This window comes from Cebus imitator, unplaced genomic scaffold, assembly GCF_001604975.1.
Source record: "Cebus imitator isolate Cc_AM_T3 unplaced genomic scaffold, Cebus_imitator-1.0 Scaffold12, whole genome shotgun sequence".
In the NCBI taxonomy this organism is placed as follows: domain Eukaryota; kingdom Metazoa; phylum Chordata; class Mammalia; order Primates; family Cebidae; genus Cebus; species Cebus imitator.
Genome location: NW_016107327.1, coordinates 11,917,390 through 11,933,221, shown reverse-complemented (window position 1 = coordinate 11,933,221; position 15,832 = coordinate 11,917,390). Strand labels below are relative to the sequence as shown.

General features: G+C 37.1%; 1 long non-coding RNA gene across 1 annotated transcript in view; it reads right to left on the bottom strand.

Moving 5' to 3' along the window:
* Window positions 1-15,832, bottom strand: part of LOC119467074 — a 222,877-nt gene that overhangs the window by 130,315 nt on the left and 76,730 nt on the right. Inside the window, exon 2 of the long non-coding RNA XR_005195599.1 lies at window positions 10,273-10,477. This is a non-coding gene — a long non-coding RNA (uncharacterized LOC119467074). The remainder of the gene's footprint in view (window positions 1-10,272; window positions 10,478-15,832) is intronic.

The following is a 15,832-nucleotide window of genomic DNA, read 5'->3' as shown; positions in this document are numbered from 1 at the left end:
AAAAAAAAAAAAAAAAAAAAAAAAAAAAAAAAAATTGAACAAGCCTACGAAAATGCAGTAACAGTTTAAATGGAGGAAAAAAAAAATATGAGAAGCAGAAAGAGGTTAGACTAATGAGCTGTATGCTAAGAAAAGCCAGAACTGTACTCAGGACAGAGGCTGGGCCAAAAGCTGTTCAGTTAAGTGATACTTGTCAAAATAATCCCACAAGTATGGGGGCAGGGCATTAAGAACATTCACTCAAGAAAACAGTATTTGTCAAAGTAATGTGGGAAAGACAACTTAAACTTCCGACACATACACAAAGTACAGCGAAGCCAAGAGTAGGATTAGGTATTTTTCAAGGGATTGATGTGAGTAAAGCTACAACAATGAAAGTCCAGCCACTGAGATGCAGATGAGTCTGTAGAAAGACCATGCAGTTCCATAATCACTCTGAAAATTGTCTTAGAGCATTTTCTTTGAGAAAAGTGAAATATGTTAGCCGATATGCACCTAGGCTCTACTTTATCTTAAAAAAAAAAAAAAAAAAAAAAAAAAAAAAAAAAAAAAAAAAAAAAAAAAAAAAAAAAAAAAAAAAAAAAAAAAAAGAAGTCTAAAGGCATGATTAAAAGTTACTTGCCAACAAGTCTAAAATACCAGCAAACCTATTACTAATAAGTTTTGCAGGGCCCCTTGATTGAACTAATATATTTTCCTTTCCAAATAAAAGCACTTAAGCATATAAGTATAAATGTTTTCACCAAGATAAAATAGAGTGAATAAGCTTTTTGATGTGCTGTTGGATTTGGTTTGCGAGTATTTTACTGAGGATTTTCACATCCATGTTCATCATGGATAGTGGTGTGAAATTTTCTTTTCCAGTTGAGTCTCTGCCAAGTTTTGGTATCAGGATGATGTTGGTCTTATAAAATGAGTTAGGGAGGATTCTCTCTTTTTGTATTGTTTGGAATCGTTTCAGAAGGAATGGTACCAGCTCCTCTTTGTAACTCTGATAGAATTTGGCTGTGAACCTGTCTGGTCCTGGACTTTTTTTGGTTGGTAGCCTATTAATTGATGCCTCAACTTCAGACCTTGTTATTGGTCTATTCAGGGATTCAATTTCTTCCTAGTTTAGTCTTGGGAGAGTGTAAGTGTTCAGGAATTTGTCCATTTCTTCTAGATTTTCTGGTTTATTTGCATAGATGTGTTTATAGTGGTCTCTGATAGTAGTCTGTATTTCTGTGGGATTGGTGCTGATATCCCCATTATCATTTTTTATTGCATCTATTTGATTCTTCTCTCTTTTATTCCTTATTAGTCTACCTAGCAGTCTATCTATTGGATCAAGTCGACTTCATCCCGGGATGAAAGGCTGGTTCAGCATATGCAAATCAATAAATGTAATCCATCACATAAATAGAACAAAAGACAAAAGCTACATGATTATCTCAATAAATGCAGAGAAGGCCTTTGACAAAATTCAACAGCCCTCTATGCTAAAAGTTCTCAATAAACTAGATGCTGATGGAACATATCTCAAAATAATAAGAGATATTTATGACAAACCCACAGCTAATACTGAATGGGCAAACATTGGAAGCTTTCCCTTTGATAACTGGCACAAGACAAGGATACCCTCTCTCACCATTCCTATTCAACATAGTATTGGTAGTTCTGGCCAGGGCAATCAGGCAAGAAAAAGAAATAAAGTGTATTCAATTAGGAAAAGAGGAAGTCAAATTGTCTCTATTTGCAGACAACATGATTGTATATTTAGAAGACCCCATCGTCTCAGCCCAAAATCTCCTGAAACTGATAAGCAACTTCAGCAAAGTCTCAGGATACAAAATCAATGTGCAAAAATTACAAGCATTCCTATACACCAATAACAGACAAACACAGAGCCAAATCATGAGTGAACTCCCCTTCACAATTGCTACAACAAAATAAATTACTTGGGAATACAACTAACAAGGGATGTAAAGGACCTCTTCAAGGAGAACAACAAACCATTGCTAGAGGAAATAAGAGAAGACACAAACAGATGGAAAAACATTCCATGCTCATGGTTAGGAAGAATCAATATTGTGAAAATGGCCATACTGCCCAATATAAGTTATAGATTCAGTGATATCCCCATCAAGCTATCCTAGACTTTCTTCACTGAATTGGAAAAAAAAAAAAAAAAAACACTTAAATTTCATATGGAACCAAAAAAGAGCCCATATAGCCAAGACAATTGTAAGCAAAAACAACAAAGCTGGAGACATCACACTACCTGACTTCAAATTATACTACATTATACAAAACAGCATGGTACTGGTACCAAAACAGAGATATAAACCAATGGAACAGAACAAGGCCTCAGAAATAATGCCACAGTTCTACAACCATCTGATCTTGGACAAATCTGACTAAAACAAGCAATAGGGAATGGATTCCCTGCTTAATAAATGTTAGGAAAACTGGCTAGCCATATGCAGAAAGCTTAAACTGTATCCCTTCATTACACCTTATACAAAAATTAACTCAAGATTGATGAAAGATTTAAACGCAAGACCTAACACCATAATAACCCTAGAGTAAAACCTAGGCAATACCATTCAAGACATAGGCATAGGCAAGGACTTCATGACTAAAACACCAAAAGCAATGGCAACAAAAGCCAAAATAGACAAATGGAATCTAATTAAACCAAAACACATCTGCACAGCTAAGGAAACTATCATTAGAATGAACTGGCAACCAACAGAATGGGAAAAAATTTTTGCAATTTCCTCTAACAAAGGGCTAATATCCAGAATCTATAAGGAACTTAAACAAATTTACAAGAAAAAAAAAACAAACAACCCCATCAAAAAGTGGGTGAAGGATATGAACAGACAATTCTCAAAAGAAGACATTTATGCAGCCAACAAACATCTGAAAAAAAGCTCATCACCCCTGGTCATTAGAGAAATGCAAATCAAAACCACATTGAGATACCATCTCACAACAGTTAGAAAGGCAACCATTAAAAAAATCAGGAGACAACAGATGCTGAAGAGGATGTGGAGAAACAGGAACGCTTTTACATAGTTGGTGGGAGTGTAAATTAGTTCAATCATTGAGGAAGACAGTGTGATGATTCCTCAAGGATCAAGAACTAGAAATACCATTTGACCAGCAATCCCATTACTGGGTATATACCCAAAGGATTATAAATCATTCTATTATAAAGATACATGAACACACATGTTTATTGCAGCACTATTCACAATAGCAAAGACCTGGAACCAACCGAAATGCCCATCAGTGATAGACTGGATAAAGAAAATGTGGCACATATGCGCCATGGAATACTATGCAGCCATAAAAAGGATGAGTTCATGTCCTTTGCAGGGACATGGATGAAGCTGGAAACCATCATTCTCAGCAAACTGACACAAGAACAGAAAATCAAACACCACATGTTCTCACTCATAAGTGGGTGTTGAATGAGAACACATGAACACAGGGAGGGGGACATCACACACCAGGGAGTGTTGAGGGGTGGAGGGCCAGGGGAAGGATAGCATTAGGAGAAATATCTAATGTAAATGACGGGGTGATGGATGCAGCAAACCACTATGGCACCTGTATACCTATGTAAAAAACCTGCATGTTCTGCGCATGTATCCCAGAACTTAAAGTATAATAATAAAAAATATAAAAATAAATAAATAAAAATTTTAAAAAGATAAAATAGAGTGAATAAACACCAAAAATCATTTCTCCAAAGTTTTTAAATATTTATCTAGTTTTGTTAAGGGTTAATTTTATTTGTTTGCTTTTTGTTTTTTTCTTCCAACTTTTAGGCTCAAGGAGTGTATGTGCAGGTTTGTTACATGGTAAATTCATGTCACTGGGATTTGGTGGACAAATAATTTCATCATCCAGGTAGTGAGCATAGTACCTGATAGACAGTCTTTTGCTCCTCATACTCCTCTCATTCTCTACTCTCAAATAAGCCCCAGTATCTATTGATCCCCTCTCTGGGTCAATTGTACTCAGTGTTTACCTCCCACTTATAAGTAAGAGCATGAGATATTTGGTTTTGTGTTCCTTTGTTAGTTTGTTCAGGATAATAGCCTCCAGTTTCCCCAAAGGACATGATTTTATTCTTTTTATGGCTGTGTAATAGTCCATGATGTATGTGTAACACATTTTCTTTATCCAGTCCTCAGTAGATGGGCGTCTAGTTTGATTCCATGTCTTTGCTATTGTGAAAAGTGCTGTGATGAACATATATATGCATGTGCCTTTTTGTGGAAAAATCTATATTCCTTTGGGTATATACCCAGTAATTAGATGTTAGGTCAAATGGCAGTTCTTTTTAAACTTATTTTTTAAAATATGTTCAAAATCTATGTGTATGTATATGTCTAGATGCCCACACAAATATACTTCCCAAAATAAATAATAAAAATTCAATATAGGCCAGAATCACACCAACTTTCCAGCAAACTTCCACATCGATTGAAAAAGATTTAGAAAAAGCACTAATATTTAACTGAAAATCTGCACCCTAAAACTACACAAGTGGAAGGCAAGTAAGGGGCAGACTCCATCAGCTCCTCCAATGTCTCCAACAAGTAGAGTCATTAGCTAGAGATTGCCAAAAAACAAAAACAAAAAACTATCTGCCTTTTCCTGCCTCACCTCTGGACTTAGTAGCCCAGAGAGGAGTTATTGTAAAACAGAATTTTTCACTCATTACTGATAAAAGCATAAATTAGAAACCCCTTGTGGAAATTTATCTAGCAATATGTCTCAAGAGACTTTTTAAAAAATGTTCTTAGCCTTTCCCAAAATAACCTCAACCTGGTTATTGTTCCTTGGCAGGAATCACAAGCGCAACATGGTGAGAATAAAACTACTAATTTCCACCTCTGTAACTACCTCCCCATCCTTTACCCCCAAACATCTTCTGTCTCAGGATATGGCATTGACAGTTATCTAAGCATTCAGGTCCAAAGTGTAGAAGATATCTTGATTTATCTTTCAACCTCAAATGCAATTCATCAATAAGTTTCCTCATATTAACCTCCAGAATGCATGCCGAGGCTAACCATTTCTTACTAGCTCCTCTTTTCTGTCCTAGGCCTGGCCATCATTCTTTCTCACCTGAACTGCTGAAACTGTCTCCTAACTGGTTTTCCTGCCTCTGCTCTTACTCCCTGCAGTCCATTCTCCATACAACAGCCAGAGGGATGTTTCTAATGCAATATAAGATCCTGTGAATCTCCTACTGACTTCAGGTCATTTAAAGCGAAGAAAGCCCTACCTCTCTACAAGGACCTCCTTCATCTGGTACCACTTTCATCTGTCCTTTTCTCACTATGGTTCAGACACAATTTTGCCTTCTGTCCTTTCAATCTGCGAAGTTTCTTCCCAGGTCAGGGCCTTGGCATTTATTGTTCTTCCAGCTGGCAATGCTCTGCCTTTACAAGTTAATGATAATATATCAAATTTATCTAGACCTAATACACGCCAAGCCTTAGTCTAAGAGTGTTCCACATATTAATTCATTCCACTTAGTCTGGGTCCTTCAGGAACAAAGCACAAAGATAGGATTTAAAATGTAAGAAACGTACTGCAGGGAATATGTGTAAGAAAAAATGGGAGAAGAGAGGGTTACTGAGAGAGGCTTCAGATTATGCTGCCATGTTCCCAGATGTGCTGTCATCCAGGCTGTGTTGTTCCATTTCTGGAGCACAGGCAGAGTAGATTTAGCAAATTCTTAAGGGCCCTAGCATTTCCAGAATAGTAAATGAGCATTGGCTTCAACTTAATGCCACGAGTTTCATCAGCCCCTAACAAGACAGTCACCCTGTCCTTTGAAGCAAGTATTGACTTCTCCTCTCTAGCTATGAAAGTCTTAGATGTCATCTTCCTCTAATAGAAGGGTGCTTCATTTACATTGAAAATGTGTTGTTTAGTGTAGCCACCTTTACCAATGAACTTATCTTCTGAATAGCTTGCTGCAACTTCTATATCAGCACTTGCTGCTTCCCCTTTGCACTTTTATGTTACAGAGATGGCACCTTCCCTTAAACCTCATGAACCAATTTGTACTAGCTTTCAACTTTTCTTCAACCCCTTCTTTCCCTCTCACCCTTCATAGAATTAAAGAGAGAACAGAGTCTTTTCTGGATTAGGCTTTGGCTTGAGAGAATGTTGTGGCTGGTTTTATCTTCAATTCAGACCACTCAAACTTTCTTTGAATCAGCGATAAGGCTGATGCACTTTGTTATCATTTGTGTGTTCACTGGAGTAGCACTTTTAATATCCTTGAAGAACTTTGCATTCACATCCTTGGCTAACTGGCACAACAGTCTATAGTTTTCAGCCTACCCAGGCTTTTTACATATCTTCCTCAACAAGCTTAATCATTTCTATAATAGCTTTTGATTTAAAAAGAGAGACTTGTGACTCTTTGTTTCACTTGAACACCTAGAATCCATTGCAGGATTATTAATTGGCCTAATTTCAATATGGTTGTGTCTCAAGGAATAGGGAGGCCCAAGGAGAGGGAAAGAGATGAAAGACTGGCCAGTTGGTAGTGCAGTTAAAACACGCACACCTATGGATTAAATTCACACTCATATGGGCAGGGTTCATAGTGCGCCAAACAATTATAATAGTAACATCAAAGAACACTGATCACAAATCACAATAGCAGATATAATAATCATACTACCCTGGCCAACATGGCGAAACCCGATCTCTACTAAAAATACAAACATTAGTTGGGCACAGTGGTGGGTGCCTGTAATCCTAGCCACTAGGGAGGCTGAGGCAGAAGAGTCACTTGAACCCAGGAGGCAGAGGTTGCAGTGAGCCAAGATCTCACCATTGCACTCCAGTCTGGGTGACAAGAGTGAAACTCCATCTCAAAATAAATTATATATATATATATATATATATATATATATATATATATATTTCTAGAATTACCAAAATGTGACACAGAGACACAAAGTGTGCATGTGCTATTGTAAAAATGGTGGCAATAGACTTGCTCAACACCTTCAACTTGTAAAAAAGCAGTATCTGCAAAGCACAATAAAGAGAGGTGCAATAAAATGAAGTATGCCTATACTTAAGAAGTAAAAAATGTTATGACAGCTGACAATTTTGTCAGACACACTAAGCTAAAACAACTAATTGATTTCTTGTTTTTCATTAAGAATGAGCTCATAGGTGGACTTAACATGAATTTTGAAATGTTTATAAGGTTTATTTCATTTTTATTTTATATTTCAACATGAAGTCCCAATCAAATTCTTTTCCACTGTGGTTAGCAGAATTCTAAGACAGATCCAAGAATCCTGCTCCCTATTACACATACCTGTACAATTCCCTCCCCGTGAGTGTGAGAAGGACTTGTGAATACGATGGGACAGTTCTCCCATGACTACATTTCCTTAAATGGCAGAAGGATTTGGCAGATGAATTAAGGTCCTAATCATTTGGTGCTGAGTTCATCAAAAGGGAAATTATCCTGGGTAGGTCTAATTTAATCAGGTGAGTCCCTAAAAGAGGTTGGAGATATTAGAAGTGTGAAAGAGACCATCTTGCTGGCCTTGAAGGAGCAAAGTGCCATATTGTAAAAAGGGCCATGTAGCAAATAGCAGGCAGTTTCTAGGATCTGAGAATGGCCCCCAGTTGACAGCCGGCAACAAAGCAAGAACTTATAACCTCAACGAACTAAATTTTGCCAATAGACAATGAGCAGAAAAGAGGACCTCAAGCTCCAAAAAGAGGACCTTGCAGCTCTGACATCTCCAAACCTTGGTGAGACTCTGAACAAAGGATCCAGCATAAACATGTCCAGACTCTAGACCCACGGAAACTGAAATAATACATAAGTTGTTTTAAGCCACTATATTTGTGATTATTTGTTACACAGCAATAGAGAACTAATAGCCCTACTACTGACTATGACATTTTAATCCCCAGTTAGAATATATATTCATATTAGGTGATGCTCTTCTGTTACCAGTTACCATGGATTGTAATAAAGACCTTATATAGTTGAGTGATTATTTTATAATTGTCTGTCTCTTGATGAGATTTCAAGCTCTGTAGGGGGCAGAAACTACATCTGTTTTGCTCATCTTTATAGCCTCAGGGACAGCACATAGTAATTACTCAATATATATGTTGCATGAATGTTCTCATTATTTGCTTTCATGTCTCTCATGAGCGCCTGAAAGTTACTGTTATGAGAAAAAAGGGGGGGCAGAGGAAAATTTATTTCATTCTTCCTTCAAATAATATGTAGTATGTCTAAGAAAACCTGGGGAACACAAAGTACAGAGACTCCTCCGGTGACCTGCAATCAGAGAAATGGTTTGGCCCTTGGGAAGGCGTGGGACAGCCTTGGGTCAAGTAGCCGATAAGGACCAGCTGCTAAAGGCAGCTTCAGCTGTGAGCCAAAAGCCAGATGTCATGGACATATCAGCCCTGCCTCAATTCCTTGACGGCCTCTCTAGATCTGCACATCTGTCCTCAGGTCATGAAGTCTCCACCCTGTGTTCCTCAAAAACAATTTGCCCACCTTGAGCACAAAATCAGTTGCCTCAGCCCATTGATCTTGGCAGAGTACAAGCTGTTGCTCAGTAAGCACCCTTTGCTGTCCATTCATTGCTCCAATAAGACCCCACCACTTTCAGAGAAGGACTTCTTCCCACTTCGTATGCTGCAGTCCCAAGACTGGGCTTTTGCCTCAAGTCCCATAAAGCCGTCTTATGCTGTAATTTACTGGAATCCCATCTGTGAACTCTAACCTGGTCACCTGTCCATTGATTCCTGTGTTCACCTCCGGCCTGGATTGACAACATTAGAGTTCCAGCCTGAGCCCCAAGTAAAAACTCTGTCAGTGGCTGCTCACTCACAGCTGAGCTGCCTGTTAGGCTCTGTGCCTTGCCAGCTCTTAGGCAGGCCTGCACAGCTCCCCACTCCTGCCATTGTTCCATGGACAATGAGCCCCCAACTGACCTCTCACTCCTTTCCCCTTCCCATCCAACTCCTTTTGCCAAGAGGAACCAGAAGACTTGCAGACTCCTCTCCTCACCTCATAAGACATCCCCATAAAGAAAGGAATATTCTTACATATGGACCTCCATAAAGAATTCATTCAACATTAGACATGTTTGAAATTTTTTATTTTTCCTAAAATTACTAGAATGATTACTCTCAACCTACTTTGCTTCATTGCTCTATGTTGAACATTACCTCCGAACATTTTATATTGGTGTACTACTTAAATTTAATATAGATAGATTAAGATATTATTCATTTATTGCCTTTAAAACATAATTCCATGCTTTATTAAATAAAGGTTTGGTTTTTGGTTTTTGTTTATTTGTTATTGAGACAGGATCTCACTTTTTTGCCCCAGGTGGATGCAGTGGCTTGAACACAGCTCACTGCAGCCTCGACCTCCTGAGCTCCAGTGATCTTCCCACCTCAGCCTTCCAAGTAGCTGGGACTACAGGCATGTGCCACCATGCCCAGCTAAATTTTTATACTTTTTATAGAGACAGAGTTTTGGGTTTTACCATGTTGCCCAGGCTGGTCTTGAACTCATAAGCTCAAGCAATCCGCCCTCCTTTGCCTCCCAAAGTGCTGGAATTACAGGCATGAACCACTGTGCCCAGCCTATTAAATGTAGTTTTAAACACTTTTTTTCTGAAGACATTTAAGCAACAACAGGAAAACAAGAAAGTTTAAATAAATGTCTTAGCAAGTTTTTTCCAGACATAATGTGATTTTTTTTACATAATAGTCATTTAGACAAATCAGTTTGTGTGCACATCCCATTCATACAGTGTAAAATATGTAGTTTTATGACAATTAGTCACTTTGATACTGTTAATATTTAATGAATTCAATCTAAGGCATCTTTAGTTAATCTAAATATAAAATCATTACCCCTTCTTTAGCTATGATATATAAATCTCCTTATAAAATATTTATCTAAAAGCTATATGTAGGTTTTTTTTTATTTCTATGGCCAATTAACCACCAGTTATCTATTAATTTTCTTTAATAAAACTTCCCACAATTTAAAAACAAATTTTAGTGGCTTTAAGTATAAAAATACCTTATATAGGCATAATTTCAAAATGTTAATATACTTTTTTCTCTTTTCAGTAACTCAGACCTTATCCTTGAATACTAGTAACTGGTTTCATCCATGCCTACAGAATTTTTTGAGGCACACACACAATGATTCTCAACCTTACTACACACTAGACTTACCTGGGGAGATTTTTAAAGACCCAAATCCTAGGCCCACCACCAGAAACCCTGATTCAAGTGTTCTGGGGTGAAACCCAAGCATTAGCATTTCTGAAAATTCCTCAGGTGATTCTAATGTGCAACAGGCTGGAGACTGCTGTCATAGTGTGGTCACAGGCATCAAGTTGAAGATTAGGTGTGAGATAGTTCAGGAAGAGCACAGCAACTGGAAAAAAAACTGCTTAAAGCAAGCCTTAAGAAGGACCATGGACTGGGCTCCAGCTAGTGCTCCAGCTTCTCTCCTGCAGACTTGGACACATCCATGGGGAGAGACTAGGGACATTTTCTAGGACTAGTGTCAGTTGTAGGTATATGAAGCACCAGGCCCCGGCTGCACAATTTGGGGTGCTCATTCAGAGATGGCATTGTAGGTTCTCAAATGGCTTGTCCCACCTGTATGTCTTATGTCCTGCATTTACAAGAGGAGGCAGAATTTGTTATGCAGAACCATTTCCTTAACTTGTTTACACAGAGATATCCTACCTGGATCTCTCTCTCTCTTTGTCTTTCTCTCTGTCTCTCTCTCTCTCTCTCTCACACACACACACACACACGCACACACACATACACTCTCATATCAACCTACTTGGTAGAATTTTTTCAGTTACTTTTCTGACCAGAGAATACATATTAGAAGTTGATATATTTGAATATGAATAAACATGTAAATGGAAATACTCTTAGTGTATCTCAGGCTCTTTTTAGCACCTCCCTCAGTATGGACCCCTTAACTGCTCCCCTTCCAGAAGTCAGGGTTTTCCTACTCTCACTATATCTCTTTTCTCTAAACCTGTTCTTAAGAGGTGACTTGATGAGAGTAATTTACCCACTACCATGTTCTGAGTTTGCTATGTTGCCTCTTAAGACTTCAACTCTGGCTAGGCATGATGGTGCACACCATAATCGCACCTACTCGGGAGGCTGAGGCACGAGAATCACTTGAACCAAGGAAGTGGAGGTTGCAGTGAGCCCAGTTCATGCCACTGCACTCCAGATTGAGCCACAGAGTGAGACTCTGTCTCAAAAAAAAAAAAAGTCTTCCACTCCGATTGTGGAACTAAGGGTTTTGTCCTCCTTTTAAAAGGACTCTATGCAAGCAGAAATTCCTTTTGGTTGGATAGTGCTTCTGACATGATTGCATCAACACCCAATAGAGAGCTGTTGTCTCCTCCACACCAGGCGAGGTCTGCTCGTAAGCTAACTTTGCACTAAACCCATAACATTAAATTGGAAAGATAAAACAAGGGAAAACATTAACCTTTAATCTAATTTGGTTGCCTCCATCTAGACAGTTGAACAAGACTCTATGGATGTTCTAGTTGCTTCATTCCACAGCTACCAGAAACATCTTTCCTAAATTGTCCACTTAAAAGTACTTTACACAATGTAGAAAATGAAACAATGTGAAGAAAGGTCCAGGAGATTATCACATTTCACTTTTAGATATTTTCATCCTACAAATATTAGACCAAAGAAAACCATTTTAATTAGAAAAACACATGGAAAAACTTATAATAAGCTCTATGTAACAAGGTTTGCAGAGAAATTTTCTGCAGGCATGGAGCTTCAGTGTCAATAAATCAAGACAAAGAGAACTTCGGGGATGTTCTGCTACTGATTTCTTACCAAAAGTGGGGGGTGGGAGCATTTAAAGGAGAAATATTACTCATTTTTACTAGAACAACAACTTGGGCCAAATGTAATCATATTTACCTGTTTGTTTTCCTTCAAATATTAGCTTATTTGGTCAAGTACAGCTTTTTCCTAAATGCCATGTCAGCCTTATGTTTCCTTCTTTGCCTAATGAATAATTTCCCCTCTGCACTCCCTCTATGCTTAGGAGTAGCTAGCATTCTGGTACATGGTAGCTGTATATCATTTACACATTCATACATTATCCAGAAGTAAATGCATTTCTCAGTGCTTTGTGAGTCACCAAGGATATCAGGGTTGATATGTGTCTCCATTGTTAACCTCTGACTTACAACTTACAAAACTGCTATCATGAAAGATAATTATTAGTAGTATTATTTTAGAGACAGTGTCTCACTATGTTGCCCAGGCTGGTCTCAAATCCCTGGCCTCAAGGAATCCTCCCACCTCTACCTCCCAAACTGTTGAGACTAACAAGCATAAGCCACCATGCCAGCCAAGAAGATAATATTCTTTAAACTCTTATATGTACTTTGATTAATACAGATTCAAAAGAAACCTGCAGACTGAATTCATCCGCCAATTCAGAAGAAATTCTCATCCAAAACTCTGTATGTTAGAAAATATGTGTGTATGTGTGTGTGTGTATATATATATATATATATAACATTATAATATAGATATATTATAACATGTTATATATTATATATTATATATATAACTTTATAACATATATATATAAAACATTCACACACACACATTTACACTTTTTCTAATTTGTCCCTATCAATTAATATTTATAAGCATATTAATTTGGAAGTCAATCTGAGGCAGGGATACAATTTCTAGATAAGACAACACAGATGGTGGCATGCATCCTTGCAGACTATTTTTATATTGACTCTCTTCAGACAATCTGTTTTATCATCTTTCCAATGGGTCCAGAGTATGAAGAACTCCAAAAAAGAAAATTCCAAGATTCTAAAAACACTTGGCTGTAAACAGACTTAGTGGGCATAGCTTCTCCCTTTGCCAAGTCTCTGGAATGCAAAAAAAAAAAAAATACTAAGAATATAGCCAAACGTTTCCTTCCCCCCGCACCCCGTCCTGTTGAAGAAACTTGTTACTGTATTGCTAGATGCTGATGAAGTCACTACCAAACTGACTCCGATTCTGACAAAGCAGATACATGAGCTTTGGCTATAAGGATACCAGAAATTTGCTGCAAGGTGATAAAAATGTATTAGGCATAAGAGCCGTGCAATCAAGGAGTGAGTTAACAAACAAGATGACACAAAACAAGCAATATCGGAGGATCAGGGTTCAGGAACAATCTGGCTGCATATTGTTATCTGGAAATGATCACAAGTAGATAAGACAGAGAGCCTGTAACAGTGTATGTAGTAAATGAATATGTAATCACTAGGGTAACATCAAGAGGACAGCCAGCTTCATGTCTAACCATTAATGATCGGCAATGAAAGTGGCAGTGTTTGTTCAGTGGGGGAAGCTGTTTCCTATTGAGGAGAACACAGCACATTTAGTCAAAAGCCATTCATCTATGCAGGGATGTTGCCAACCTTGCTTAATTCAAAATTAATGAGTCTGGGGCTGAGCTGTGCTTTTAGTGGTTAAAGATGGCCTGTGTCAACATGTCAAGGCTGTGAATTTTGAACCGAGGTAACACAAAGGCAAAGAAAATGAGTGAAATACAAATAAGAAAGCATTACTAAAAATCTGGGTTATTATCATTAACCAGAAATAATGCCAGCACTCAGAATCACATATTAACAGTTTTAATGTCACCATTTTCTAGACAAGAAGATAGAGCTCTGTTAAATAGCTAAATAATTAAAGAAGTTATTAAGAAGCCATTTCAGCATTTAAATAACTAACTCAATCAGTAGGCAGGCTGAGCTCAGTGTCATCATGATATGCACAGGAAATTGAAATGAATGTTATTGGTTGGGGAAACTGTTCAGACTAAATATTAACTCTTATGGCTCCTTGAATTTTAACAAATATCTGCAAAGGTGCTTATGATAACATAATACTGTACAATGGTGTAAGGAAAAAGTCAATTTTTTACAAAAGGTTTAGAAGGGAGTCTGTCCACATAAACTAGTATCTTATTTTATTTATGTAATTCAACCTAACTATAATCACATTTGGAGGAAATTTTTTTTTTAGGTAGAGAAAATTGCCATACAGAGTCTAAAATTTCTAAAATTACTGGCGAACTTATGGCACTTGAACTGGATGATTAAGTGGCAACTGAGCTAGTTGATCTCAAACATCCCACCCCAGCTTTCATTATTTAAAATCATATTTCAGTGTACTCAAATATTTACCTATCCCACGGAACAAATGCTTTCAAGAATAAAATAAAATAACTTAGCAAACCTTTATGGAACTCTTAGTAAGAGCTGGGTGCTAACTATATTCATTGCTAGGGAAGACAGACCAGTTCACCGCAATGCAATCCAAAAGGATGCTGGGTTTTTATTTTAAAGTGTGTGTGAATGTGTGTGTTGTATAACCTACAATTCTTACTTATTTACATTCTGTAGTAAACTGAATTAAGGTATCAGATAAGAGAATCTATTTATTGACTTAATAAAATGCACTACAATGGCACTTTACACTATTGTTTCTCACAGAATAGAAATGTAATTTGAAAGCATTCCTCATTATGTTCAAATGTGTCCTAACATTTAATAAGATTTTATACTCTAATTTTGAAAATCTATTCAGTTTAGCTCTCAGGTACAAAATTACACCTCTGTGACGTTCCATATCCAGTGATTCAAGAAAGCTCACTAAGATGTTTGTATCGCTGAAAATAAAAAATTATAAATCAATACAGAAGACAAAGAACTGTATCATAAAATATATTTTTGAATAAAATTACAGATATAAAAAATAAATTATCTGTTCCTTCTATAGTAAGGAATGTAAATAGTATGTTTTTAATTTTATTTTAGCCCTTACATTTGTCCACATTTACAAATCAAAATTATGATTTAGCCTGAGTCCTGGGCAAAGACTTACAACAGCTCTTTTGTTAGTGGAACCTGTCGAACTATCTCTATTAATTGAGTCTCCAAGCCCCAGTTTGTTTTTACCTGACTGGGCTTCAAAGTGGTAAAGGCAACAGGAAAATCTGCATACTAAAGCATAATGGAATGACAGCTAAGCTGAGAGCACATTGTTCTCAACTGGAAAGATGCACAATGTGAATTTACCTGTGCAGCAAAGCATTTGTCTACCATCATAGAGTGAAATATCCCACAAAAGTAGATTTCCCAGATTATGCTAAAGGTTGATTTAATCCTTTCTCTATGTTTCAGTCTAGTCCTTAAAAACTGTTACATCATAAAGTAACGTGAAATAATATGATATTCTCAAAGGACAATGCCTTTAATTTATGTATCTAATATTTTTAAAGTATTTTTTAAATTCTGACATCTTCATATGATCAAAAACTGAAATGCCAGATTTGAGTGAAAATCATACTTCCCTTAGATCAGGAAACATTTATTAAGAATATCATGCTATTTAATAGACATACTGAAACATAAAGGTACAATTTTCTAGCTCCAAAAATCAGGCCTGAGTTAGAATTATATTGTGTTCATATTTGTAAAATGGTGGCATGTTTACTTAATAAATTCAACTCTCAGTATTCCAACTCAAAGGAATTTTTTAAATAGATATTTGCCCTTGGTCCTTGAATCTTGTCAGATTTCTCAAGCTGTAATTGAGTACTTCTGTCTTCTTGAATTTTTTCTACTCATTAAATACACTATCATTGAACCAATCAATTGTTAAAAGGTTTTAGACTAGATTTGCATTTGGACCCTAATAT